General features: G+C 53.3%; 21 non-coding genes across 21 annotated transcripts; 9 read left to right on the top strand and 12 right to left on the bottom strand.

The window, feature by feature from the left end:
• Window positions 1-258: 258 nt before the first annotated feature.
• On the bottom strand, window positions 259-341 carry TRNAL-UAA (transfer RNA leucine (anticodon UAA)). Its single transcript has one exon. It is a non-coding gene; the product is annotated as a tRNA-Leu (tRNA).
• Window positions 342-2,472: 2,131 nt separating this feature from the next.
• TRNAL-UAA (transfer RNA leucine (anticodon UAA)) lies at window positions 2,473-2,555 on the bottom strand. The gene has a single exon. It is a non-coding gene; the product is annotated as a tRNA-Leu (tRNA).
• Window positions 2,556-4,698: 2,143 nt separating this feature from the next.
• Window positions 4,699-4,781, bottom strand: TRNAL-UAA (transfer RNA leucine (anticodon UAA)). The gene has a single exon. It is a non-coding gene; the product is annotated as a tRNA-Leu (tRNA).
• A 939-nt stretch (window positions 4,782-5,720) lies between these two features.
• Window positions 5,721-5,792, top strand: TRNAE-CUC (transfer RNA glutamic acid (anticodon CUC)). Its single transcript has one exon. It is a non-coding gene; the product is annotated as a tRNA-Glu (tRNA).
• A 1,120-nt stretch (window positions 5,793-6,912) lies between these two features.
• On the bottom strand, window positions 6,913-6,995 carry TRNAL-UAA (transfer RNA leucine (anticodon UAA)). The gene has a single exon. It is a non-coding gene; the product is annotated as a tRNA-Leu (tRNA).
• A 2,143-nt stretch (window positions 6,996-9,138) lies between these two features.
• Window positions 9,139-9,221, bottom strand: TRNAL-UAA (transfer RNA leucine (anticodon UAA)). The gene has a single exon. It is a non-coding gene; the product is annotated as a tRNA-Leu (tRNA).
• A 2,137-nt stretch (window positions 9,222-11,358) lies between these two features.
• Window positions 11,359-11,441, bottom strand: TRNAL-UAA (transfer RNA leucine (anticodon UAA)). Its single transcript has one exon. It is a non-coding gene; the product is annotated as a tRNA-Leu (tRNA).
• A 945-nt stretch (window positions 11,442-12,386) lies between these two features.
• TRNAE-CUC (transfer RNA glutamic acid (anticodon CUC)) lies at window positions 12,387-12,458 on the top strand. The gene has a single exon. It is a non-coding gene; the product is annotated as a tRNA-Glu (tRNA).
• Window positions 12,459-13,584: 1,126 nt separating this feature from the next.
• On the bottom strand, window positions 13,585-13,667 carry TRNAL-UAA (transfer RNA leucine (anticodon UAA)). The gene has a single exon. It is a non-coding gene; the product is annotated as a tRNA-Leu (tRNA).
• Window positions 13,668-15,810: 2,143 nt separating this feature from the next.
• TRNAL-UAA (transfer RNA leucine (anticodon UAA)) lies at window positions 15,811-15,893 on the bottom strand. The gene has a single exon. It is a non-coding gene; the product is annotated as a tRNA-Leu (tRNA).
• A 243-nt stretch (window positions 15,894-16,136) lies between these two features.
• Window positions 16,137-16,208, top strand: TRNAE-UUC (transfer RNA glutamic acid (anticodon UUC)). Its single transcript has one exon. It is a non-coding gene; the product is annotated as a tRNA-Glu (tRNA).
• A 630-nt stretch (window positions 16,209-16,838) lies between these two features.
• On the top strand, window positions 16,839-16,910 carry TRNAE-CUC (transfer RNA glutamic acid (anticodon CUC)). The gene has a single exon. It is a non-coding gene; the product is annotated as a tRNA-Glu (tRNA).
• A 1,126-nt stretch (window positions 16,911-18,036) lies between these two features.
• On the bottom strand, window positions 18,037-18,119 carry TRNAL-UAA (transfer RNA leucine (anticodon UAA)). Its single transcript has one exon. It is a non-coding gene; the product is annotated as a tRNA-Leu (tRNA).
• A 243-nt stretch (window positions 18,120-18,362) lies between these two features.
• Window positions 18,363-18,434, top strand: TRNAE-UUC (transfer RNA glutamic acid (anticodon UUC)). The gene has a single exon. It is a non-coding gene; the product is annotated as a tRNA-Glu (tRNA).
• Window positions 18,435-19,064: 630 nt separating this feature from the next.
• TRNAE-CUC (transfer RNA glutamic acid (anticodon CUC)) lies at window positions 19,065-19,136 on the top strand. The gene has a single exon. It is a non-coding gene; the product is annotated as a tRNA-Glu (tRNA).
• A 1,126-nt stretch (window positions 19,137-20,262) lies between these two features.
• Window positions 20,263-20,345, bottom strand: TRNAL-UAA (transfer RNA leucine (anticodon UAA)). Its single transcript has one exon. It is a non-coding gene; the product is annotated as a tRNA-Leu (tRNA).
• A 243-nt stretch (window positions 20,346-20,588) lies between these two features.
• Window positions 20,589-20,660, top strand: TRNAE-UUC (transfer RNA glutamic acid (anticodon UUC)). Its single transcript has one exon. It is a non-coding gene; the product is annotated as a tRNA-Glu (tRNA).
• A 1,822-nt stretch (window positions 20,661-22,482) lies between these two features.
• TRNAL-UAA (transfer RNA leucine (anticodon UAA)) lies at window positions 22,483-22,565 on the bottom strand. The gene has a single exon. It is a non-coding gene; the product is annotated as a tRNA-Leu (tRNA).
• A 2,143-nt stretch (window positions 22,566-24,708) lies between these two features.
• On the bottom strand, window positions 24,709-24,791 carry TRNAL-UAA (transfer RNA leucine (anticodon UAA)). Its single transcript has one exon. It is a non-coding gene; the product is annotated as a tRNA-Leu (tRNA).
• A 243-nt stretch (window positions 24,792-25,034) lies between these two features.
• Window positions 25,035-25,106, top strand: TRNAE-UUC (transfer RNA glutamic acid (anticodon UUC)). The gene has a single exon. It is a non-coding gene; the product is annotated as a tRNA-Glu (tRNA).
• A 624-nt stretch (window positions 25,107-25,730) lies between these two features.
• On the top strand, window positions 25,731-25,802 carry TRNAE-CUC (transfer RNA glutamic acid (anticodon CUC)). Its single transcript has one exon. It is a non-coding gene; the product is annotated as a tRNA-Glu (tRNA).
• Window positions 25,803-26,295: the final 493 nt, after the last annotated feature.

Genomic DNA, 26,295 nt, shown 5'->3' with positions numbered 1-26,295 from the left:
TCCCCAGGAAGCAAGTACTTCCTCCTGCTCCCTTCAGTGGGAAAAGACATAGGAGGTGTATTTCTCTAAGCAGGGGCTCTGCGTAGGTGGCACTGCATTGCTTTGGGAAGCATCCATGCTAAGTGCAGAGTAGCAGCAGACCCCACAGCTGAGACGTGAATTGGGACTGTTAAGGAAGGGCACTGGGAGGGTGAGGAGGGCAGAGGAAAATGCTTTAAAAAAGCATCTGCAAGTTCCTACACACCCGCTGAAAACCCATACCAGGGATGGGGCTCGAACCCATGCGGACAACTGTCCATTGGATCTTAAGTCCAACGCCTTAACCACTCGGCCACCCTGGTGAGACCCTAGGCCCTGCCTTACTCAGCTCCCTTTTCATGCTGGCTGCTCCAGCGCAGGCTGTCCAGCAAGAGGTGATTGCAGAGTAAAAAGGCTTTTGCAGGAGGATAAAGGTAATTGCTTATGACAAACACACTGTGTGACACCTAACTTTTCCCCACTCGTACTTTATGGGCAATCTATACAGTGGAGTTAGCTTAGTCACAATAAGGAAGTGAGCAAGGCAGGCTCACAAGAGCATCTCCTCCCTGGTGGTCTAGTGGCTAGGATTCGGCGCTTTCACCGCCGCGGCCCGGGTTCGATTCCCGGTCAGGGAAGATCCCTCGTAGACGTGCGTAATTTGTCCACGCAGCTCAGTTTTTTTTAATCGAAGGTCCTTAAAAAGGCACCCTGACCTATAGACGAAAGCAGAGGAAAGGGGCTGGGTCCCCTGTGTCCCAGGTTGCTTTGCTCCCATTGCCCTCAGCCACCTTCATGCGCACGCAGTCCCCCACCCAGTCAGGTGCTCTATGTGGGCGTAAAGTGCAGTACCAGCTCATCAGAAAGGTAAATTGCTGGAAAACCCGGCTGCGATGTATACATCTACTTTGGAGCACTCTTCTCCCTTGCACTCTTGAATCGGTCATTCGCAATGTATTCTTCCAGCAAGCTGAATAACGAGGTAGGTGTGAGAAGGTGTACCAGCTGTCTTTGAGCTATCAGCGGCCACTAGGTGTCCCTCTTGTGATTTCCCGGGGATCCCGATTGTACAGGAATTCGTCGGTTCAGTAGCACGGGGGAGGGGATGGCCTGTGCTTGGAAGTGACAAACAGTCTGGTGGAATCATGAGTGTTTTTTCAAGTTCTGATTCATATTCGCTGTAGAATAAAATATGCTTTCAGCCCCCATGAGCTTTGTCACTAGGAGAGCAGTGTAGGAACTTTTGCTGTATGGCTGTGGGTTCCCTGGTGGTCTAGTGGTTAGGATTCGGCGCTCTCACCGCCGCGGCCTGGGTTCGATTCCCGGTCAGGGAACAGTCCTTCTTCTGCCCTTGAATGCTTTTCCTTCCCGCAGGTCAGGGCTTCTCAAAATGAATTTGCTTTTCTGACAAACAGTTTGCCTAGCATCCCGCAATCTGGCTCCTAATTTGATTTTCGCAAGGTTCCCTTTGAGTTGCTTTCCTCGGCGGGAGGAAAATCTCTTGTGCAAGGCTCTTGAGGAAGTGAGATTCTGTATTCCGAGGTGCGCTTCTTTTCGTAGGCTTCTGACCACATGGTGTGCGGCAGGAAGTCATCTTTGACAGGGCCGCAGGCTTTGTCTCCAAATGGCATCCCGGACCCACTGCAACCCACCTTTTTGCTGAAACGGAAGTCTGGTTCAGGGTAAGAAAAAGCTGAGCTGCACGTACCGAAAGCAGCAGAGCCCAGCGGCGGAGAGGGTGTGGCCAGGGCTGTCTGATTTGCATAGTGACCAGTGGCATCTTGGGAATGTACAGGCTTTGGAGCCTAACGGGTGCTGCAGGGGTCTGCCTGGCCGGAGAAATGCCTGTCTGGCGCTCCCCTCAGGACACACGTGTCTTCCGTTCGAGCATGGAGGGTGAGGGACATGGGTCACCCTCATATACAGGGGTGTGGGCATGGGCAGGATGGGGCGTGGGGGACCCGTCAGGGCATTGCCCGTTTGGAAGCCCGTTCGGAAGGCAAGAGGAGGCGGAGGTGGGAATCTCTGCTCAATTTTTTCCCGAGGCCTGGGGACAGGCCTTTGCACATTTGATCCAGCCGGGCCTGCATCAGCAGATCCTGCTCCGATGGCAAGGGAGAGCCTGCAGGTGTAAATCAAAGAAAGGGGAGAAATCCGCAAGAGGCGGGTTAACAAATTCCAGTGGCAGGCCCATGTTCCCCAGGAAGCAAGTACTTCCTCCTGCTCCCTTCAGTGGGAAAAGACATAGGAGGTGTATTGCTCTAAGCAGGGGCTCTGCGTAGGTGGCACTGCATTGCTTTGGGAAGCATCCATGCTAAGTGCAGAGTAGCAGCAGACCCCACAGCTGAGACGTGAATTGGGACTGTTAAGGAAGGGCACTGGGAGGGTGAGGAGGGCAGAGGAAAATGCTTTACAAAAGCATCTGCAAGTTCCTACACACCCGCTGAAAACCCATACCAGGGATGGGGCTCGAACCCATGCGGACAACTGTCCATTGGATCTTAAGTCCAACGCCTTAACCACTCGGCCACCCTGGTGAGACCCTAGGCCCTGCCTTACTCAGCTCCCTTTTCATGCTGGCTGCTCCAGCGCAGGCTGTCCAGCAAGAGGTGATTGCAGAGTAAAAAGGCTTTTGCAGGAGGATAAAGGTAATTGCTTATGACAAACACACTGTGTGACACCTAACTTTTCCCCACTCGTACTTTATGGGCAATCTATACAGTGGAGTTAGCTTAGTCACAATAAGGAAGTGAGCAAGGCAGGCTCACAAGAGCATCTCCTCCCTGGTGGTCTAGTGGCTAGGATTTGGCGCTTTCACCGCCGCGGCCCGGGTTCGATTCCCGGTCAGGGAAGATCTCTCTAAGACGTAGACGTGCGTAATTTGTCCACGCAGCTCAGCTTTTTTTAATCGAAGGTCCTTAAAAAGGCACCCCGACCTATAGACGAAAGCAGAGGAAAGGGGCTGGGTCCCCTGTGTCCCAGGTTGCTTTGCTCCCATTGCCCTCAGCCACCTTCATGCGCACGCAGTCCCCCACCCAGTCAGGTGCTCTATGTGGGCGTAAAGTGCAGTACCAGCTCATCAGAAAGGTAAATTGCTGGAAAACCCGGCTGCGATGTATACATCTACTTTGGAGCACTCTTCTCCCTTGCACTCTTGAATCGGTCATTCGCAATGTATTCTTCCAGCAAGCTGAATAACGAGGTAGGTGTGAGAAGGTGTACCAGCTGTCTTTGAGCTATCAGCGGCCACTAGGTGTCCCTCTTGTGATTTCCCGGGGATCCCGATTGTACAGGAATTCGTCGGTTCAGTAGCACGGGGGAGGGGATGGCCTGTGCTTGGAAGTGACAAACAGTCTGGTGGAATCATGAGTGTTTTTTCAAGTTCTGATTCATATTCGCTGTAGAATAAAATATGCTTTCAGCCCCCATGAGCTTTGTCACTAGGAGAGCAGTGTAGGAACTTTTGCAGTATGGCTGTGGGTTCCCTGGTGGTCTAGTGGTTAGGATTCGGCGCTCTCACCACCGCGGCCTGGGTTCGATTCCCGGTCAGGGAACAGTCCTTCTTCTGCCCTTGAATGCTTTTCCTTCCCGCAGGTCAGGGCTTCTCAAAATGAATTTGCTTTTCTGACAAACAGTTTGCCTAGCATCCCGCAATCTGGCTCCTAATTTGATTTTCGCAAGGTTCCCTTTGAGTTGCTTTCCTCGGCGGGAGGAAAATCTCTTGTGCAAGGCTCTTGAGGAAGTGAGATTCTGTATTCCGAGGTGCGCTTCTTTTCGTAGGCTTCTGACCACATGGTGTGCGGCAGGAAGTCATCTTTGACAGGGCCGCAGGCTTTATCTCCAAATGGCATCCCGGACGCACTGCAACCCACCTTTTTGCTGAAACGGAAGTCTGGTTCAGGGTAATAGAAAGCTGAGCTGCACGTACCGAAAGCAGCAGAGCCCAGCGGCGGAGAGGGTGTGGCCAGGGCTGTCTGATTTGCATAGTGACCAGTGGCATCTTGGGAATGTACAGGCTTTGGAGCTTAACGGGTGCTGCAGGGGTCTGCCTGGCCGGAGAAATGCCTGTCTGGCGCTCCCCTCAGGACACACGTGTCTTCCGTTCGAGCATGGAGGGTGAGGGACATGGGTCACCCTCATATACAGGGGTGTGGGCATGGGCAGGATGGGGCGTGGGGGACCCGTCAGGGCATTGCCCGTTTGGAAGCCCGTTCGGAAGGCAAGAGGAGGCGGAGGCGGAGGCGGGAATCTCTGCTCAATTTTTTCCCGAGGCCTGGGGACAAGCCTTTGCACATTTGATCCAGCCGGGCCTGCATCAGCAGATCCTGCTCCGATGGCAAGGGAGAGCCTGCAGGTGTAAATCAAAGAAAGGGGAGAAATCCGCAAGAGGCGGGTTAACAAATTCCACTGGCAGGCCCATGTTCCCCAGGAAGCAAGTACTTCCTCCTGCTCCCTTCAGTGGGAAAAGACATAGGAGGTGTATTTCTCTAAGCAGGGGCTCTGCGTAGGTGGCACTGCATTGCTTTGGGAAGCATCCATGCTAAGTGCAGAGTAGCAGCAGACCCCACAGCTGAGACGTGAATTGGGACTGTTAAGGAAGGGCACTGGGAGGGTGAGGAGGGCAGAGGAAAATGCTTTAAAAAAGCATCTGCAAGTTCCTACACACCCGCTGAAAACCCATACCAGGGATGGGGCTCGAACCCATGCGGACAACTGTCCATTGGATCTTAAGTCCAACGCCTTAACCACTCGGCCACCCTGGTGAGACCCTAGGCCCTGCCTTACTCAGCTCCCTTTTCATGCTGGCTGCTCCAGCGCAGGCTGTCCAGCAAGAGGTGATTGCAGAGTAAAAAGGCTTTTGCAGGAGGATAAAGGTAATTGCTTATGACAAACACACTGTGTGACACCTAACTTTTCCCCACTCGTACTTTATGGGCAATCTATACAGTGGAGTTAGCTTAGTCACAATAAGGAAGTGAGCAAGGCAGGCTCACAAGAGCATCTCCTCCCTGGTGGTCTAGTGGCTAGGATTCGGCGCTTTCACCGCCGCGGCCCGGGTTCGATTCCCGGTCAGGGAAGATCCCTCGTAGACGTGCGTAATTTGTCCACGCAGCTCAGCTTTTTTTAATCGAAGGTCCTTAAAAAGGCACCCTGACCTATAGACGAAAGCAGAGGAAAGGGGCTGGGTCCCCTGTGTCCCAGGTTGCTTTGCTCCCATTGCCCTCAGCCACCTTCATGCGCACGCAGTCCCCCACCCAGTCAGGTGCTCTATGTGGGCGTAAAGTGCAGTACCAGCTCATCAGAAAGGTAAATTGCTGGAAAACCCGGCTGCGATGTATACATCTACTTTGGAGCACTCTTCTCCCTTGCACTCTTGAATCGGTCATTCGCAATGTATTCTTCCAGCAAGCTGAATAACGAGGTAGGTGTGAGAAGGTGTACCAGCTGTCTTTGAGCTATCAGCGGCCACTAGGTGTCCCTCTTGTGATTTCCCGGGGATCCCGATTGTACAGGAATTCGTCGGTTCAGTAGCACGGGGGAGGGGATGGCCTGTGCTTGGAAGTGACAAACAGTCTGGTGGAATCATGAGTGTTTTTTCAAGTTCTGATTCATATTCGCTGTAGAATAAAATATGCTTTCAGCCCCCATGAGCTTTGTCACTAGGAGAGCAGTGTAGGAACTTTTGCTGTATGGCTGTGGGTTCCCTGGTGGTCTAGTGGTTAGGATTCGGCGCTCTCACCGCCGCGGCCCGGGTTCGATTCCCGGTCAGGGAACAGTCCTTCTTCTGCCCTTGAATGCTTTTCCTTCCCGCAGGTCAGGGCTTCTCAAAATGAATTTGCTTTTCTGACAAACAGTTTGCCTAGCATCCCGCAATCTGGCTCCTAATTTGATTTTCGCAAGGTTCCCTTTGAGTTGCTTTCCTCGGCGGGAGGAAAATCTCTTGTGCAAGGCTCTTGAGGAAGTGAGATTCTGTATTCCGAGGTGCGCTTCTTTTCGTAGGCTTCTGACCACATGGTGTGCGGCAGGAAGTCATCTTTGACAGGGCCGCAGGCTTTGTCTCCAAATGGCATCCCGGACCCACTGCAACCCACCTTTTTGCTGAAACGGAAGTCTGGTTCAGGGTAAGAAAAAGCTGAGCTGCACGTACCGAAAGCAGCAGAGCCCAGCGGCGGAGAGGGTGTGGCCAGGGCTGTCTGATTTGCATAGTGACCAGTGGCATCTTGGGAATGTACAGGCTTTGGAGCCTAACGGGTGCTGCAGGGGTCTGCCTGGCCGGAGAAATGCCTGTCTGGCGCTCCCCTCAGGACACACGTGTCTTCCGTTCGAGCATGGAGGGTGAGGGACATGGGTCACCCTCATATACAGGGGTGTGGGCATGGGCAGGATGGGGCGTGGGGGACCCGTCAGGGCATTGCCCGTTTGGAAGCCCGTTCGGAAGGCAAGAGGAGGCGGAGGTGGGAATCTCTGCTCAATTTTTTCCCGAGGCCTGGGGACAGGCCTTTGCACATTTGATCCAGCCGGGCCTGCATCAGCAGATCCTGCTCCGATGGCAAGGGAGAGCCTGCAGGTGTAAATCAAAGAAAGGGGAGAAATCCGCAAGAGGCGGGTTAACAAATTCCAGTGGCAGGCCCATGTTCCCCAGGAAGCAAGTACTTCCTCCTGCTCCCTTCAGTGGGAAAAGACATAGGAGGTGTATTGCTCTAAGCAGGGGCTCTGCGTAGGTGGCACTGCATTGCTTTGGGAAGCATCCATGCTAAGTGCAGAGTAGCAGCAGACCCCACAGCTGAGACGTGAATTGGGACTGTTAAGGAAGGGCACTGGGAGGGTGAGGAGGGCAGAGGAAAATGCTTTACAAAAGCATCTGCAAGTTCCTACACACCCGCTGAAAACCCATACCAGGGATGGGGCTCGAACCCATGCGGACAACTGTCCATTGGATCTTAAGTCCAACGCCTTAACCACTCGGCCACCCTGGTGAGACCCTAGGCCCTGCCTTACTCAGCTCCCTTTTCATGCTGGCTGCTCCAGCGCAGGCTGTCCAGCAAGAGGTGATTGCAGAGTAAAAAGGCTTTTGCAGGAGGATAAAGGTAATTGCTTATGACAAACACACTGTGTGACACCTAACTTTTCCCCACTCGTACTTTATGGGCAATCTATACAGTGGAGTTAGCTTAGTCACAATAAGGAAGTGAGCAAGGCAGGCTCACAAGAGCATCTCCTCCCTGGTGGTCTAGTGGCTAGGATTTGGCGCTTTCACCGCCGCGGCCCGGGTTCGATTCCCGGTCAGGGAAGATCTCTCTAAGACGTAGACGTGCGTAATTTGTCCACGCAGCTCAGCTTTTTTTAATCGAAGGTCCTTAAAAAGGCACCCCGACCTATAGACGAAAGCAGAGGAAAGGGGCTGGGTCCCCTGTGTCCCAGGTTGCTTTGCTCCCATTGCCCTCAGCCACCTTCATGCGCACGCAGTCCCCCACCCAGTCAGGTGCTCTATGTGGGCGTAAAGTGCAGTACCAGCTCATCAGAAAGGTAAATTGCTGGAAAACCCGGCTGCGATGTATACATCTACTTTGGAGCACTCTTCTCCCTTGCACTCTTGAATCGGTCATTCGCAATGTATTCTTCCAGCAAGCTGAATAACGAGGTAGGTGTGAGAAGGTGTACCAGCTGTCTTTGAGCTATCAGCGGCCACTAGGTGTCCCTCTTGTGATTTCCCGGGGATCCCGATTGTACAGGAATTCGTCGGTTCAGTAGCACGGGGGAGGGGATGGCCTGTGCTTGGAAGTGACAAACAGTCTGGTGGAATCATGAGTGTTTTTTCAAGTTCTGATTCATATTCGCTGTAGAATAAAATATGCTTTCAGCCCCCATGAGCTTTGTCACTAGGAGAGCAGTGTAGGAACTTTTGCAGTATGGCTGTGGGTTCCCTGGTGGTCTAGTGGTTAGGATTCGGCGCTCTCACCACCGCGGCCTGGGTTCGATTCCCGGTCAGGGAACAGTCCTTCTTCTGCCCTTGAATGCTTTTCCTTCCCGCAGGTCAGGGCTTCTCAAAATGAATTTGCTTTTCTGACAAACAGTTTGCCTAGCATCCCGCAATCTGGCTCCTAATTTGATTTTCGCAAGGTTCCCTTTGAGTTGCTTTCCTCGGCGGGAGGAAAATCTCTTGTGCAAGGCTCTTGAGGAAGTGAGATTCTGTATTCCGAGGTGCGCTTCTTTTCGTAGGCTTCTGACCACATGGTGTGCGGCAGGAAGTCATCTTTGACAGGGCCGCAGGCTTTATCTCCAAATGGCATCCCGGACGCACTGCAACCCACCTTTTTGCTGAAACGGAAGTCTGGTTCAGGGTAATAGAAAGCTGAGCTGCACGTACCGAAAGCAGCAGAGCCCAGCGGCGGAGAGGGTGTGGCCAGGGCTGTCTGATTTGCATAGTGACCAGTGGCATCTTGGGAATGTACAGGCTTTGGAGCTTAACGGGTGCTGCAGGGGTCTGCCTGGCCGGAGAAATGCCTGTCTGGCGCTCCCCTCAGGACACACGTGTCTTCCGTTCGAGCATGGAGGGTGAGGGACATGGGTCACCCTCATATACAGGGGTGTGGGCATGGGCAGGATGGGGCGTGGGGGACCCGTCAGGGCATTGCCCGTTTGGAAGCCCGTTCGGAAGGCAAGAGGAGGCGGAGGCGGAGGCGGGAATCTCTGCTCAATTTTTTCCCGAGGCCTGGGGACAAGCCTTTGCACATTTGATCCAGCCGGGCCTGCATCAGCAGATCCTGCTCCGATGGCAAGGGAGAGCCTGCAGGTGTAAATCAAAGAAAGGGGAGAAATCCGCAAGAGGCGGGTTAACAAATTCCACTGGCAGGCCCATGTTCCCCAGGAAGCAAGTACTTCCTCCTGCTCCCTTCAGTGGGAAAAGACATAGGAGGTGTATTTCTCTAAGCAGGGGCTCTGCGTAGGTGGCACTGCATTGCTTTGGGAAGCATCCATGCTAAGTGCAGAGTAGCAGCAGACCCCACAGCTGAGACGTGAATTGGGACTGTTAAGGAAGGGCACTGGGAGGGTGAGGAGGGCAGAGGAAAATGCTTTAAAAAAGCATCTGCAAGTTCCTACACACCCGCTGAAAACCCATACCAGGGATGGGGCTCGAACCCATGCGGACAACTGTCCATTGGATCTTAAGTCCAACGCCTTAACCACTCGGCCACCCTGGTGAGACCCTAGGCCCTGCCTTACTCAGCTCCCTTTTCATGCTGGCTGCTCCAGCGCAGGCTGTCCAGCAAGAGGTGATTGCAGAGTAAAAAGGCTTTTGCAGGAGGATAAAGGTAATTGCTTATGACAAACACACTGTGTGACACCTAACTTTTCCCCACTCGTACTTTATGGGCAATCTATACAGTGGAGTTAGCTTAGTCACAATAAGGAAGTGAGCAAGGCAGGCTCACAAGAGCATCTCCTCCCTGGTGGTCTAGTGGCTAGGATTCGGCGCTTTCACCGCCGCGGCCCGGGTTCGATTCCCGGTCAGGGAAGATCCCTCGTAGACGTGCGTAATTTGTCCACGCAGCTCAGCTTTTTTTAATCGAAGGTCCTTAAAAAGGCACCCTGACCTATAGACGAAAGCAGAGGAAAGGGGCTGGGTCCCCTGTGTCCCAGGTTGCTTTGCTCCCATTGCCCTCAGCCACCTTCATGCGCACGCAGTCCCCCACCCAGTCAGGTGCTCTATGTGGGCGTAAAGTGCAGTACCAGCTCATCAGAAAGGTAAATTGCTGGAAAACCCGGCTGCGATGTATACATCTACTTTGGAGCACTCTTCTCCCTTGCACTCTTGAATCGGTCATTCGCAATGTATTCTTCCAGCAAGCTGAATAACGAGGTAGGTGTGAGAAGGTGTACCAGCTGTCTTTGAGCTATCAGCGGCCACTAGGTGTCCCTCTTGTGATTTCCCGGGGATCCCGATTGTACAGGAATTCGTCGGTTCAGTAGCACGGGGGAGGGGATGGCCTGTGCTTGGAAGTGACAAACAGTCTGGTGGAATCATGAGTGTTTTTTCAAGTTCTGATTCATATTCGCTGTAGAATAAAATATGCTTTCAGCCCCCATGAGCTTTGTCACTAGGAGAGCAGTGTAGGAACTTTTGCTGTATGGCTGTGGGTTCCCTGGTGGTCTAGTGGTTAGGATTCGGCGCTCTCACCGCCGCGGCCCGGGTTCGTTTCCCGGTCAGGGAACAGTCCTTCTTCTGCCCTTGAATGCTTTTCCTTCCCGCAGGTCAGGGCTTCTCAAAATGAATTTGCTTTTCTGACAAACAGTTTGCCTAGCATCCCGCAATCTGGCTCCTAATTTGATTTTCGCAAGGTTCCCTTTGAGTTGCTTTCCTCGGCGGGAGGAAAATCTCTTGTGCAAGGCTCTTGAGGAAGTGAGATTCTGTATTCCGAGGTGCGCTTCTTTTCGTAGGCTTCTGACCACATGGTGTGCGGCAGGAAGTCATCTTTGACAGGGCCGCAGGCTTTGTCTCCAAATGGCATCCCGGACCCACTGCAACCCACCTTTTTGCTGAAACGGAAGTCTGGTTCAGGGTAAGAAAAAGCTGAGCTGCACGTACCGAAAGCAGCAGAGCCCAGCGGCGGAGAGGGTGTGGCCAGGGCTGTCTGATTTGCATAGTGACCAGTGGCATCTTGGGAATGTACAGGCTTTGGAGCCTAACGGGTGCTGCAGGGGTCTGCCTGGCCGGAGAAATGCCTGTCTGGCGCTCCCCTCAGGACACACGTGTCTTCCGTTCGAGCATGGAGGGTGAGGGACATGGGTCACCCTCATATACAGGGGTGTGGGCATGGGCAGGATGGGGCGTGGGGGACCCGTCAGGGCATTGCCCGTTTGGAAGCCCGTTCGGAAGGCAAGAGGAGGCGGAGGCGGAGGCGGGAATCTCTGCTCAATTTTTTCCCGAGGCCTGGGGACAAGCCTTTGCACATTTGATCCAGCCGGGCCTGCATCAGCAGATCCTGCTCCGATGGCAAGGGAGAGCCTGCAGGTGTAAATCAAAGAAAGGGGAGAAATCCGCAAGAGGCGGGTTAACAAATTCCAGTGGCAGGCCCATGTTCCCCAGGAAGCAAGTACTTCCTCCTGCTCCCTTCAGTGGGAAAAGACATAGGAGGTGTATTTCTCTAAGCAGGGGCTCTGCGTAGGTGGCACTGCATTGCTTTGGGAAGCATCCATGCTAAGTGCAGAGTAGCAGCAGACCCCACAGCTGAGACGTGAATTGGGACTGTTAAGGAAGGGCACTGGGAGGGTGAGGAGGGCAGAGGAAAATGCTTTAAAAAAGCATCTGCAAGTTCCTACACACCCGCTGAAAACCCATACCAGGGATGGGGCTCGAACCCATGCGGACAACTGTCCATTGGATCTTAAGTCCAACGCCTTAACCACTCGGCCACCCTGGTGAGACCCTAGGCCCTGCCTTACTCAGCTCCCTTTTCATGCTGGCTGCTCCAGCGCAGGCTGTCCAGCAAGAGGTGATTGCAGAGTAAAAAGGCTTTTGCAGGAGGATAAAGGTAATTGCTTATGACAAACACACTGTGTGACACCTAACTTTTCCCCACTCGTACTTTATGGGCAATCTATACAGTGGAGTTAGCTTAGTCACAATAAGGAAGTGAGCAAGGCAGGCTCACAAGAGCATCTCCTCCCTGGTGGTCAAGTGGCTAGGATTCGGCGCTTTCACCGCCGCGGCCCGGGTTCGATTCCCGGTCAGGGAAGATCCCTCTAAGACGTAGACGTGCGTAATTTGTCCACGCAGCTCAGCTTTTTTTAATCGAAGGTCCTTAAAAAGGCACCCCGACCTATAGACGAAAGCAGAGGAAAGGGGCTGGGTCCCCTGTGTCCCAGGTTGCTTTGCTCCCATTGCCCTCAGCCACCTTCATGCGCACGCAGTCCCCCACCCAGTCAGGTGCTCTATGTGGGCGTAAAGTGCAGTACCAGCTCATCAGAAAGGTAAATTGCTGGAAAACCCGGCTGCGATGTATACATCTACTTTGGAGCACTCTTCTCCCTTGCACTCTTGAATCGGTCATTCGCAATGTATTCTTCCAGCAAGCTGAATAACGAGGTAGGTGTGAGAAGGTGTACCAGCTGTCTTTGAGCTATCAGCGGCCACTAGGTGTCCCTCTTGTGATTTCCCGGGGATCCCGATTGTACAGGAATTCGTCGGTTCAGTAGCACGGGGGAGGGGATGGCCTGTGCTTGGAAGTGACAAACAGTCTGGTGGAATCATGAGTGTTTTTTCAAGTTCTGATTCATATTCGCTGTAGAATAAAATATGCTTTCAGCCCCCATGAGCTTTGTCACTAGGAGAGCAGTGTAGGAACTTTTGCTGTATGGCTGTGGGTTCCCTGGTGGTCTAGTGGTTAGGATTCGGCGCTCTCACCGCCGCGGCCCGGGTTCGATTCCCGGTCAGGGAACAGTCCTTCTTCTGCCCTTGAATGCTTTTCCTTCCCGCAGGTCAGGGCTTCTCAAAATGAATTTGCTTTTCTGACAAACAGTTTGCCTAGCATCCCGCAATCTGGCTCCTAATTTGATTTTCGCAAGGTTCCCTTTGAGTTGCTTTCCTCGGCGGGAGGAAAATCTCTTGTGCAAGGCTCTTGAGGAAGTGAGATTCTGTATTCCGAGGTGCGCTTCTTTTCGTAGGCTTCTGACCACATGGTGTGCGGCAGGAAGTCATCTTTGACAGGGCCGCAGGCTTTGTCTCCAAATGGCATCCCGGACCCACTGCAACCCACCTTTTTGCTGAAACGGAAGTCTGGTTCAGGGTAAGAAAAAGCTGAGCTGCACGTACCGAAAGCAGCAGAGCCCAGCGGCGGAGAGTGTGTGGCCAGGGCTGTCTGATTTGCATAGTGACCAGTGGCATCTTGGGAATGTACAGGCTTTGGAGCCTAACGGGTGCTGCAGGGGTCTGCCTGGCCGGAGAAATGCCTGTCTGGCGCTCCCCTCAGGACACACGTGTCTTCCGTTCGAGCATGGAGGGTGAGGGACATGGGTCACCCTCATATACAGGGGTGTGGGCATGGGCAGGATGGGGCGTGGGGGACCCGTCAGGGCATTGCCCGTTTGGAAGCCCGTTTGGAAGGCAAGAGGAGGCGGAGGCGGAGGCGGGAATCTCTGCTCAATTTTTTCCCGAGGCCTGGGGACAAGCCTTTGCACATTTGATCCAGCCGGGCCTGCATCAGCAGATCCTGCTCCGATGGCAAGGGAGAGCCTGCAGGTGTAAATCAAAGAAAGGGGAGAAATCCGCAAGAGGCGGGTTAACAAATTCCAGTGGCAGGCCCATGTTCCCCAGGAAGCAAGTACTTCCTCCTGCTCCCTTCAGTGGGAAAAGACATAGGAGGTGTATTTCTCTAAGCAGGGGCTCTGCGTAGGTGGCACTGCATTGCTTTGGGAAGCATCCATGCTAAGTGCAGAGTAGCAGCAGACCCAACAGCTGAGACGTGAATTGGGACTGTTAAGGAAGGGCACTGGGAGGGTGAGGAGGGCAGAGGAAAATGCTTTAAAAAAGCATCTGCAAGTTCCTACACACCCGCTGAAAACCCATACCAGGGATGGGGCTCGAACCCATGCGGACAACTGTCCATTGGATCTTAAGTCCAACGCCTTAACCACTCGGCCACCCTGGTGAGACCCTAGGCCCTGCCTTACTCAGCTCCCTTTTCATGCTGGCTGCTCCAGCGCAGGCTGTCCAGCAAGAGGTGATTGCAGAGTAAAAAGGCTTTTGCAGGAGGATAAAGGTAATTGCTTATGACAAACACACTGTGTGACACCTAACTTTTCCCCACTCGTACTTTATGGGCAATCTATACAGTGGAGTTAGCTTAGTCACAATAAGGAAGTGAGCAAGGCAGGCTCACAAGAGCATCTCCTCCCTGGTGGTCTAGTGGCTAGGATTCGGCGCTTTCACCGCCGCGGCCCGGGTTCGATTCCTGGTCAGGGAAGATCCCTCTAAGACGTAGACGTGCGTAATTTGTCCACGCAGCTCAGCTTTTTTTAATCGAAGGTCCTTAAAAAGGCACCCCGACCTATAGACGAAAGCAGAGGAAAGGGGCTGGGTCCCCTGTGTCCCAGGTTGCTTTGCTCCCATTGCCCTCAGCCACCTTCATGCGCACGCAGTCCCCCACCCAGTCAGGTGCTCTATGTGGGCGTAAAGTGCAGTACCAGCTCATCAGAAAGGTAAATTGCTGGAAAACCCGGCTGCGATGTATACATCTACTTTGGAGCACTCTTCTCCCTTGCACTCTTGAATCGGTCATTCGCAATGTATTCTTCCAGCAAGCTGAATAACGAGGTAGGTGTGAGAAGGTGTACCAGCTGTCTTTGAGCTATCAGCGGCCACTAGGTGTCCCTCTTGTGATTTCCCGGGGATCCCGATTGTACAGGAATTCGTCGGTTCAGTAGCACGGGGGAGGGGATGGCCTGTGCTTGGAAGTGACAAACAGTCTGGTGGAATCATGAGTGTTTTTTCAAGTTCTGATTCATATTCGCTGTAGAATAAAATATGCTTTCAGCCCCCATGAGCTTTGTCACTAGGAGAGCAGTGTAGGAACTTTTGCTGTATGGCTCTGGGTTCCCTGGTGGTCTAGTGGTTAGGATTCTGCGCTCTCACCGCCGCGGCCCGGGTTCGATTCCCGGTCAGGAAACAGTCCTTCTTCTGCCCTTGAATGCTTTTCCTTCCCGCAGGTCAGGGCTTCTCAAAATGAATTTGCTTTTCTGACAAACAGTTTGCCTAGCATCCCGCAATCTGGCTCCTAATTTGATTTTCGCAAGGTTCCCTTTGAGTTGCTTTCCTCGGCGGGAGGAAAATCTCTTGTGCAAGGCTCTTGAGGAAGTGAGATTCTGTATTCCGAGGTGCGCTTCTTTTCGTAGGCTTCTGACCACATGGTGTGCGGCAGGAAGTCATCTTTGACAGGGCCGCAGGCTTTGTCTCCAAATGGCATCCCGGACCCACTGCAACCCACCTTTTTGCTGAAACGGAAGTCTGGTTCAGGGTAAGAAAAAGCTGAGCTGCACGTACCGAAAGCAGCAGAGCCCAGCGGCGGAGAGGGTGTGGCCAGGGCTGTCTGATTTGCATAGTGACCAGTGGCATCTTGGGAATGTACAGGCTTTGGAGCCTAACGGGTGCTGCAGGGGTCTGCCTGGCCGGAGAAATGCCTGTCTGGCGCTCCCCTCAGGACACACGTGTCTTCCGTTCGAGCATGGAGGGTGAGGGACATGGGTCACCCTCATATACAGGGGTGTGGGCATGGGCAGGATGGGGCGTGGGGGACCCGTCAGGGCATTGCCCGTTTGGAAGCCCGTTCGGAAGGCAAGAGGAGGCGGAGGCGGAGGCGGGAATCTCTGCTCAATTTTTTCCCGAGGCCTGGGGACAAGCCTTTGCACATTTGATCCAGCCGGGCCTGCATCAGCAGATCCTGCTCCGATGGCAAGGGAGAGCCTGCAGGTGTAAATCAAAGAAAGGGGAGAAATCCGCAAGAGGCGGGTTAACAAATTCCAGTGGCAGGCCCATGTTCCCCAGGAAGCAAGTACTTCCTCCTGCTCCCTTCAGTGGGAAAAGACATAGGAGGTGTATTTCTCTAAGCAGGGGCTCTGCGTAGGTGGCACTGCATTGCTTTGGGAAGCATCCATGCTAAGTGCAGAGTAGCAGCAGACCCCACAGCTGAGACGTGAATTGGGACTGTTAAGGAAGGGCACTGGGAGGGTGAGGAGGGCAGAGGAAAATGCTTTAAAAAAGCATCTGCAAGTTCCTACACACCCGCTGAAAACCCATACCAGGGATGGGGCTCGAACCCATGCGGACAACTGTCCATTGGATCTTAAGTCCAACGCCTTAACCACTCGGCCACCCTGGTGAGACCCTAGGCCCTGCCTTACTCAGCTCCCTTTTCATGCTGGCTGCTCCAGCGCAGGCTGTCCAGCAAGAGGTGATTGCAGAGTAAAAAGGCTTTTGCAGGAGGATAAAAGTAATTGCTTATGACAAACACACTGTGTGACACCTAACTTTTCCCCACTCGTACTTTATGGGCAATCTATACAGTGGAGTTAGCTTAGTCACAATAAGGAAGTGAGCAAGGCAGGCTCACAAGAGCATCTCCTCCCTGGTGGTCTAGTGGCTAGGATTCGGCGCTTTCACCGCCGCGGCCCGGGTTCGATTCCCGGTCAGGGAAGATCCCTCTAAGACGTAGACGTGCGTAATTTGTCCACGCAGCTCAGCTTTTTTTAATCGAAGGTCCTTAAAAAGGCACCCCGACCTATAGACGAAAGCAGAGGAAAGGGGCTGGGTCCCCTGTGTCCCAGGTTGCTTTGCTCCCATTGCCCTCAGCCACCTTCATGCGCACGCAGTCCCCCACCCAGTCAGGTGCTCTATGTGGGCGTAAAGTGCAGTACCAGCTCATCAGAAAGGTAAATTGCTGGAAAACCCGGCTGCGATGTATACATCTACTTTGGAGCACTCTTCTCCCTTGCACTCTTGAATCGGTCATTCGCAATGTATTCTTCCAGCAAGCTGAATAACGAGGTAGGTGTGAGAAGGTGTACCAGCTGTCTTTGAGCTATCAGCGGCCACTAGGTGTCCCTCTTGTGATTTCCCGGGGATCCCGATTGTACAGGAATTCGTCGGTTCAGTAGCACGGGGGAGGGGATGGCCTGTGCTTGGAAGTGACAAACAGTCTGGTGGAATCATGAGTGTTTTTTCAAGTTCTGATTCATATTCGCTGTAGAATAAAATATGCTTTCAGCCCCCATGAGCTTTGTCACTAGGAGAGCAGTGTAGGAACTTTTGCTGTATGGCTGTGGGTTCCCTGGTGGTCTAGTGGTTAGGATTCGGCGCTCTCACCGCCGCGGCCCGGGTTCGATTCCCGGTCAGGGAACAGTCCTTCTTCTGCCCTTGAATGCTTTTCCTTCCCGCAGGTCAGGGCTTCTCAAAATGAATTTGCTTTTCTGACAAACAGTTTGCCTAGCATCCCGCAATCTGGCTCCTAATTTGATTTTCGCAAGGTTCCCTTTGAGTTGCTTTCCTCGGCGGGAGGAAAATCTCTTGTGCAAGGCTCTTGAGGAAGTGAGATTCTGTATTCCGAGGTGCGCTTCTTTTCGTAGGCTTCTGACCACATGGTGTGCGGCAGGAAGTCATCTTTGACAGGGCCGCAGGCTTTGTCTCCAAATGGCATCCCGGACCCACTGCAACCCACCTTTTTGCTGAAACGGAAGTCTGGTTCAGGGTAAGAAAAAGCTGAGCTGCACGTACCGAAAGCAGCAGAGCCCAGCGGCGGAGAGGGTGTGGCCAGGGCTGTCTGATTTGCATAGTGACCAGTGGCATCTTGGGAATGTACAGGCTTTGGAGCCTAACGGGTGCTGCAGGGGTCTGCCTGGCCGGAGAAATGCCTGTCTGGCGCTCCCCTCAGGACACACGTGTCTTCCGTTCGAGCATGGAGGGTGAGGGACATGGGTCACCCTCATATACAGGGGTGTGGGCATGGGCAGGATGGGGCGTGGGGGACCCGTCAGGGCATTGCCCGTTTGGAAGCCCGTTCGGAAGGCAAGAGGAGGCGGAGGCGGAGGCGGGAATCTCTGCTCAATTTTTTCCCGAGGCCTGGGGACAAGCCTTTGCACATTTGATCCAGCCGGGCCTGCATCAGCAGATCCTGCTCCGATGGCAAGGGAGAGCCTGCAGGTGTAAATCAAAGAAAGGGGAGAAATCCGCAAGAGGCGGGTTAACAAATTCCAGTGGCAGGCCCATGTTCCCCAGGAAGCAAGTACTTCCTCCTGCTCCCTTCAGTGGGAAAAGACATAGGAGGTGTATTTCTCTAAGCAGGGGCTCTGCGTAGGTGGCACTGCATTGCTTTGGCAAACATCCATGCTAAGTGCAGAGTAGCAGCAGACCCCACAGCTGAGACGTGAATTGGGACTGTTAAGGAAGGGCACTGGGAGGGTGAGGAGGGCAGAGGAAAATGCTTTACAAAAGCATCTGCAAGTTCCTACACACCCGCTGAAAACCCATACCAGGGATGGGGCTCGAACCCATGCGGACAACTGTCCATTGGATCTTAAGTCCAACGCCTTAACCACTCGGCCACCCTGGTGAGACCCTAGGTCCTGCCTTACTCAGCTCCCTTTTCATGCTGGCTGCTCCAGCGCAGGCTGTCCAGCAAGAGGTGATTGCAGAGTAAAAAGGCTTTTGCAGGAGGATAAAGGTAATTGCTTATGACAAACACACTGTGTGACACCTAACTTTTCCCCACTCGTACTTTATGGGCAATCTATACAGTGGAGTTAGCTTAGTCACAATAAGGAAGTGAGCAAGGCAGGCTCACAAGAGCATCTCCTCCCTGGTGGTCTAGTGGCTAGGATTCGGCGCTTTCACCGCCGCGGCCCGGGTTCGATTCCCGGTCAGGGAAGATCCCTCTAAGACGTAGACGTGCGTAATTTGTCCACGCAGCTCAGCTTTTTTTAATCGAAGGTCCTTAAAAAGGCACCCCGACCTATAGACGAAAGCAGAGGAAAGGGGCTGGGTCCCCTGTGTCCCAGGTTGCTTTGCTCCCATTGCCCTCAGCCACCTTCATGCGCACGCAGTCCCCCACCCAGTCAGGTGCTCTATGTGGGCGTAAAGTGCAGTACCAGCTCATCAGAAAGGTAAATTGCTGGAAAACCCGGCTGCGATGTATACATCTACTTTGGAGCACTCTTCTCCCTTGCACTCTTGAATCGGTCATTCGCAATGTATTCTTCCAGCAAGCTGAATAACGAGGTAGGTGTGAGAAGGTGTACCAGCTGTCTTTGAGCTATCAGCGGCCACTAGGTGTCCCTCTTGTGATTTCCCGGGGATCCCGATTGTACAGGAATTCGTCGGTTCAGTAGCACGGGGGAGGGGATGGCCTGTGCTTGGAAGTGACAAACAGTCTGGTGGAATCATGAGTGTTTTTTCAAGTTCTGATTCATATTCGCTGTAGAATAAAATATGCTTTCAGCCCCCATGAGCTTTGTCACTAGGAGAGCAGTGTAGGAACTTTTGCTGTATGGCTGTGGGTTCCCTGGTGGTCTAGTGGTTAGGATTCGGCGCTCTCACCGCCGCGGCCCGGGTTCGATTCCCGGTCAGGGAACAGTCCTTCTTCTGCCCTTGAATGCTTTTCCTTCCCGCAGGTCAGGGCTTCTCAAAATGAATTTGCTTTTCTGACAAACAGTTTGCCTAGCATCCCGCAATCTGGCTCCTAATTTGATTTTCGCAAGGTTCCCTTTGAGTTGCTTTCCTCGGCGGGAGGAAAATCTCTTGTGCAAGGCTCTTGAGGAAGTGAGATTCTGTATTCCGAGGTGCGCTTCTTTTCGTAGGCTTCTGACCACATGGTGTGCGGCAGGAAGTCATCTTTGACAGGGCCGCAGGCTTTGTCTCCAAATGGCATCCCGGACCCACTGCAACCCACCTTTTTGCTGAAACGGAAGTCTGGTTCAGGGTAAGAAAAAGCTGAGCTGCACGTACCGAAAGCAGCAGAGCCCAGCGGCGGAGAGGGTGTGGCCAGGGCTGTCTGATTTGCATAGTGACCAGTGGCATCTTGGGAATGTACAGGCTTTGGAGCCTAACGGGTGCTGCAGGGGTCTGCCTGGCCGGAGAAATGCCTGTCTGGCGCTCCCCTCAGGACACACGTGTCTTCCGTTCGAGCATGGAGGGTGAGGGACATGGGTCACCCTCATATACAGGGGTGTGGGCATGGGCAGGATGGGGCGTGGGGGACCCGTCAGGGCATTGCCCGTTTGGAAGCCCGTTCGGAAGGCAAGAGGAGGCGGAGGCGGAGGCGGGAATCTCTGCTCAATTTTTTCCCGAGGCCTGGGGACAAGCCTTTGCACATTTGATCCAGCCGGGCCTGCATCAGCAGATCCTGCTCCGATGGCAAGGGAGAGCCTGCAGGTGTAAATCAAAGAAAGGGGAGAAATCCGCAAGAGGCGGGTTAACAAATTCCAGTGGCAGGCCCATGTTCCCCAGGAAGCAAGTACTTCCTCCTGCTCCCTTCAGTGGGAAAAGACATAGGAGGTGTATTTCTCTAAGCAGGGGCTCTGCGTAGGTGGCACTGCATTGCTTTGGGAAGCATCCATGCTAAGTGCAGAGTAGCAGCAGACCCCACAGCTGAGACGTGAATTGGGACTGTTAAGGAAGGGCACTGGGAGGGTGAGGAGGGCAGAGGAAAATGCTTTAAAAAAGCATCTGCAAGTTCCTACACACCCGCTGAAAACCCATACCAGGGATGGGGTTCGAACCCATGCGGACAACTGTCCATTGGATCTTAAGTCCAACGCCTTAACCACTCGGCCACCCTGGTGAGACCCTAGGCCCTGCCTTACTCAGCTCCCTTTTCATGCTGGCTGCTCCAGCGCAGGCTGTCCAGCAAGAGGTGATTGCAGAGTAAAAAGGCTTTTGCAGGAGGATAAAGGTAATTGCTTATGACAAACACACTGTGTGACACCTAACTTTTCCCCACTCGTACTTTATGGGCAATCTATACAGTGGAGTTAGCTTAGTCACAATAAGGAAGTGAGCAAGGCAGGCTCACAAGAGCATCTCCTCCCTGGTGGTCTAGTGGCTAGGATTCGGCGCTTTCACCGCCGCGGCCCGGGTTCGATTCCCGGTCAGGGAAGATCCCTCTAAGACGTAGACGTGCGTAATTTGTCCACGCAGCTCAGCTTTTTTTAATCGAAGGTCCTTAAAAAGGCACCCCGACCTATAGACGAAAGCAGAGGAAAGGGGCTGGGTCCCCTGTGTCCCAGGTTGCTTTGCTCCCATTGCCCTCAGCCACCTTCATGCGCACGCAGTCCCCCACCCAGTCAGGTGCTCTATGTGGGCGTAAAGTGCAGTACCAGCTCATCAGAAAGGTAAATTGCTGGAAAACCCGGCTGCGATGTATACATCTACTTTGGAGCACTCTTCTCCCTTGCACTCTTGAATCGGTCATTCGCAATGTATTCTTCCAGCAAGCTGAATAACGAGGTAGGTGTGAGAAGGTGTACCAGCTGTCTTTGAGCTATCAGCGGCCACTAGGTGTCCCTCTTGTGATTTCCCGGGGATCCCGATTGTACAGGAATTCGTCGGTTCAGTAGCACGGGGGAGGGGATGGCCTGTGCTTGGAAGTGACAAACAGTCTGGTGGAATCATGAGTGTTTTTTCAAGTTCTGATTCATATTCGCTGTAGAATAAAATATGCTTTCAGCCCCCATGAGCTTTGTCACTAGGAGAGCAGTGTAGGAACTTTTGCTGTATGGCTGTGGGTTCCCTGGTGGTCTAGTGGTTAGGATTCTGCGCTCTCACCGCCGCGGCCCGGGTTCGATTCCCGGTCAGGGAACAGTCCTTCTTCTGCCCTTGAATGCTTTTCCTTCCCGCAGGTCAGGGCTTCTCAAAATGAATTTGCTTTTCTGACAAACAGTTTGCCTAGCATCCCGCAATCTGGCTCCTAATTTGATTTTCGCAAGGTTCCCTTTGAGTTGCTTTCCTCGGCGGGAGGAAAATCTCTTGTGCAAGGCTCTTGAGGAAGTGAGATTCTGTATTCCGAGGTGCGCTTCTTTTCGTAGGCTTCTGACCACATGGTGTGCGGCAGGAAGTCATCTTTGACAGGGCCGCAGGCTTTGTCTCCAAATGGCATCCCGGACCCACTGCAACCCACCTTTTTGCTGAAACGGAAGTCTGGTTCAGGGTAAGAAAAAGCTGAGCTGCACGTACCGAAAGCAGCAGAGCCCAGCGGCGGAGAGGGTGTGGCCAGGGCTGTCTGATTTGCATAGTGACCAGTGGCATCTTGGGAATGTACAGGCTTTGGAGCCTAACGGGTGCTGCAGGGGTCTGCCTGGCCGGAGAAATGCCTGTCTGGCGCTCCCCTCAGGACACACGTGTCTTCCGTTCGAGCATGGAGGGTGAGGGACATGGGTCACCCTCATATACAGGGGTGTGGGCATGGGCAGGATGGGGCGTGGGGGACCCGTCAGGGCATTGCCCGTTTGGAAGCCCGTTCGGAAGGCAAGAGGAGGCGGAGGTGGGAATCTCTGCTCAATTTTTTCCCGAGGCCTGGGGACAGGCCTTTGCACATTTGATCCAGCCGGGCCTGCATCAGCAGATCCTGCTCCGATGGCAAGGGAGAGCCTGCAGGTGTAAATCAAAGAAAGGGGAGAAATCCGCAAGAGGCGGGTTAACAAATTCCAGTGGCAGGCCCATGTTCCCCAGGAAGCAAGTACTTCCTCCTGCTCCCTTCAGTGGGAAAAGACATAGGAGGTGTATTGCTCTAAGCAGGGGCTCTGCGTAGGTGGCACTGCATTGCTTTGGGAAGCATCCATGCTAAGTGCAGAGTAGCAGCAGACCCCACAGCTGAGACGTGAATTGGGACTGTTAAGGAAGGGCACTGGGAGGGTGAGGAGGGCAGAGGAAAATGCTTTACAAAAGCATCTGCAAGTTCCTACACACCCGCTGAAAACCCATACCAGGGATGGGGCTCGAACCCATGCGGACAACTGTCCATTGGATCTTAAGTCCAACGCCTTAACCACTCGGCCACCCTGGTGAGACCCTAGGCCCTGCCTTACTCAGCTCCCTTTTCATGCTGGCTGCTCCAGCGCAGGCTGTCCAGCAAGAGGTGATTGCAGAGTAAAAAGGCTTTTGCAGGAGGATAAAGGTAATTGCTTATGACAAACACACTGTGTGACACCTAACTTTTCCCCACTCGTACTTTATGGGCAATCTATACAGTGGAGTTAGCTTAGTCACAATAAGGAAGTGAGCAAGGCAGGCTCACAAGAGCATCTCCTCCCTGGTGGTCTAGTGGCTAGGATTTGGCGCTTTCACCGCCGCGGCCCGGGTTCGATTCCCGGTCAGGGAAGATCTCTCTAAGACGTAGACGTGCGTAATTTGTCCACGCAGCTCAGCTTTTTTTAATCGAAGGTCCTTAAAAAGGCACCCCGACCTATAGACGAAAGCAGAGGAAAGGGGCTGGGTCCCCTGTGTCCCAGGTTGCTTTGCTCCCATTGCCCTCAGCCACCTTCATGCGCACGCAGTCCCCCACCCAGTCAGGTGCTCTATGTGGGCGTAAAGTGCAGTACCAGCTCATCAGAAAGGTAAATTGCTGGAAAACCCGGCTGCGATGTATACATCTACTTTGGAGCACTCTTCTCCCTTGCACTCTTGAATCGGTCATTCGCAATGTATTCTTCCAGCAAGCTGAATAACGAGGTAGGTGTGAGAAGGTGTACCAGCTGTCTTTGAGCTATCAGCGGCCACTAGGTGTCCCTCTTGTGATTTCCCGGGGATCCCGATTGTACAGGAATTCGTCGGTTCAGTAGCACGGGGGAGGGGATGGCCTGTGCTTGGAAGTGACAAACAGTCTGGTGGAATCATGAGTGTTTTTTCAAGTTCTGATTCATATTCGCTGTAGAATAAAATATGCTTTCAGCCCCCATGAGCTTTGTCACTAGGAGAGCAGTGTAGGAACTTTTGCAGTATGGCTGTGGGTTCCCTGGTGGTCTAGTGGTTAGGATTCGGCGCTCTCACCACCGCGGCCTGGGTTCGATTCCCGGTCAGGGAACAGTCCTTCTTCTGCCCTTGAATGCTTTTCCTTCCCGCAGGTCAGGGCTTCTCAAAATGAATTTGCTTTTCTGACAAACAGTTTGCCTAGCATCCCGCAATCTGGCTCCTAATTTGATTTTCGCAAGGTTCCCTTTGAGTTGCTTTCCTCGGCGGGAGGAAAATCTCTTGTGCAAGGCTCTTGAGGAAGTGAGATTCTGTATTCCGAGGTGCGCTTCTTTTCGTAGGCTTCTGACCACATGGTGTGCGGCAGGAAGTCATCTTTGACAGGGCCGCAGGCTTTATCTCCAAATGGCATCCCGGACGCACTGCAACCCACCTTTTTGCTGAAACGGAAGTCTGGTTCAGGGTAATAGAAAGCTGAGCTGCACGTACCGAAAGCAGCAGAGCCCAGCGGCGGAGAGGGTGTGGCCAGGGCTGTCTGATTTGCATAGTGACCAGTGGCATCTTGGGAATGTACAGGCTTTGGAGCTTAACGGGTGCTGCAGGGGTCTGCCTGGCCGGAGAAATGCCTGTCTGGCGCTCCCCTCAGGACACACGTGTCTTCCGTTCGAGCATGGAGGGTGAGGGACATGGGTCACCCTCATATACAGGGGTGTGGGCATGGGCAGGATGGGGCGTGGGGGACCCGTCAGGGCATTGCCCGTTTGGAAGCCCGTTCGGAAGGCAAGAGGAGGCGGAGGCGGAGGCGGGAATCTCTGCTCAATTTTTTCCCGAGGCCTGGGGACAAGCCTTTGCACATTTGATCCAGCCGGGCCTGCATCAGCAGATCCTGCTCCGATGGCAAGGGAGAGCCTGCAGGTGTAAATCAAAGAAAGGGGAGAAATCCGCAAGAGGCGGGTTAACAAATTCCACTGGCAGGCCCATGTTCCCCAGGAAGCAAGTACTTCCTCCTGCTCCCTTCAGTGGGAAAAGACATAGGAGGTGTATTTCTCTAAGCAGGGGCTCTGCGTAGGTGGCACTGCATTGCTTTGGGAAGCATCCATGCTAAGTGCAGAGTAGCAGCAGACCCCACAGCTGAGACGTGAATTGGGACTGTTAAGGAAGGGCACTGGGAGGGTGAGGAGGGCAGAGGAAAATGCTTTAAAAAAGCATCTGCAAGTTCCTACACACCCGCTGAAAACCCATACCAGGGATGGGGCTCGAACCCATGCGGACAACTGTCCATTGGATCTTAAGTCCAACGCCTTAACCACTCGGCCACCCTGGTGAGACCCTAGGCCCTGCCTTACTCAGCTCCCTTTTCATGCTGGCTGCTCCAGCGCAGGCTGTCCAGCAAGAGGTGATTGCAGAGTAAAAAGGCTTTTGCAGGAGGATAAAGGTAATTGCTTATGACAAACACACTGTGTGACACCTAACTTTTCCCCACTCGTACTTTATGGGCAATCTATACAGTGGAGTTAGCTTAGTCACAATAAGGAAGTGAGCAAGGCAGGCTCACAAGAGCATCTCCTCCCTGGTGGTCTAGTGGCTAGGATTCGGCGCTTTCACCGCCGCGGCCCGGGTTCGATTCCCGGTCAGGGAAGATCCCTCGTAGACGTGCGTAATTTGTCCACGCAGCTCAGCTTTTTTTAATCGAAGGTCCTTAAAAAGGCACCCTGACCTATAGACGAAAGCAGAGGAAAGGGGCTGGGTCCCCTGTGTCCCAGGTTGCTTTGCTCCCATTGCCCTCAGCCACCTTCATGCGCACGCAGTCCCCCACCCAGTCAGGTGCTCTATGTGGGCGTAAAGTGCAGTACCAGCTCATCAGAAAGGTAAATTGCTGGAAAACCCGGCTGCGATGTATACATCTACTTTGGAGCACTCTTCTCCCTTGCACTCTTGAATCGGTCATTCGCAATGTATTCTTCCAGCAAGCTGAATAACGAGGTAGGTGTGAGAAGGTGTACCAGCTGTCTTTGAGCTATCAGCGGCCACTAGGTGTCCCTCTTGTGATTTCCCGGGGATCCCGATTGTACAGGAATTCGTCGGTTCAGTAGCACGGGGGAGGGGATGGCCTGTGCTTGGAAGTGACAAACAGTCTGGTGGAATCATGAGTGTTTTTTCAAGTTCTGATTCATATTCGCTGTAGAATAAAATATGCTTTCAGCCCCCATGAGCTTTGTCACTAGGAGAGCAGTGTAGGAACTTTTGCTGTATGGCTGTGGGTTCCCTGGTGGTCTAGTGGTTAGGATTCGGCGCTCTCACCGCCGCGGCCCGGGTTCGATTCCCGGTCAGGGAACAGTCCTTCTTCTGCCCTTGAATGCTTTTCCTTCCCGCAGGTCAGGGCTTCTCAAAATGAATTTGCTTTTCTGACAAACAGTTTGCCTAGCATCCCGCAATCTGGCTCCTAATTTGATTTTCGCAAGGTTCCCTTTGAGTTGCTTTCCTCGGCGGGAGGAAAATCTCTTGTGCAAGGCTCTTGAGGAAGTGAGATTCTGTATTCCGAGGTGCGCTTCTTTTCGTAGGCTTCTGACCACATGGTGTGCGGCAGGAAGTCATCTTTGACAGGGCCGCAGGCTTTGTCTCCAAATGGCATCCCGGACCCACTGCAACCCACCTTTTTGCTGAAACGGAAGTCTGGTTCAGGGTAAGAAAAAGCTGAGCTGCACGTACCGAAAGCAGCAGAGCCCAGCGGCGGAGAGGGTGTGGCCAGGGCTGTCTGATTTGCATAGTGACCAGTGGCATCTTGGGAATGTACAGGCTTTGGAGCCTAACGGGTGCTGCAGGGGTCT

This window comes from Triturus cristatus, chromosome 5_2 (assembly GCF_964204655.1).
Source record: "Triturus cristatus chromosome 5_2, aTriCri1.1, whole genome shotgun sequence".
NCBI lineage: Eukaryota > Metazoa > Chordata > Amphibia > Caudata > Salamandridae > Triturus > Triturus cristatus.
Note: the sequence above shows the minus strand (reverse complement) of the source record. Positions and strands in the feature narration are given on the sequence as shown.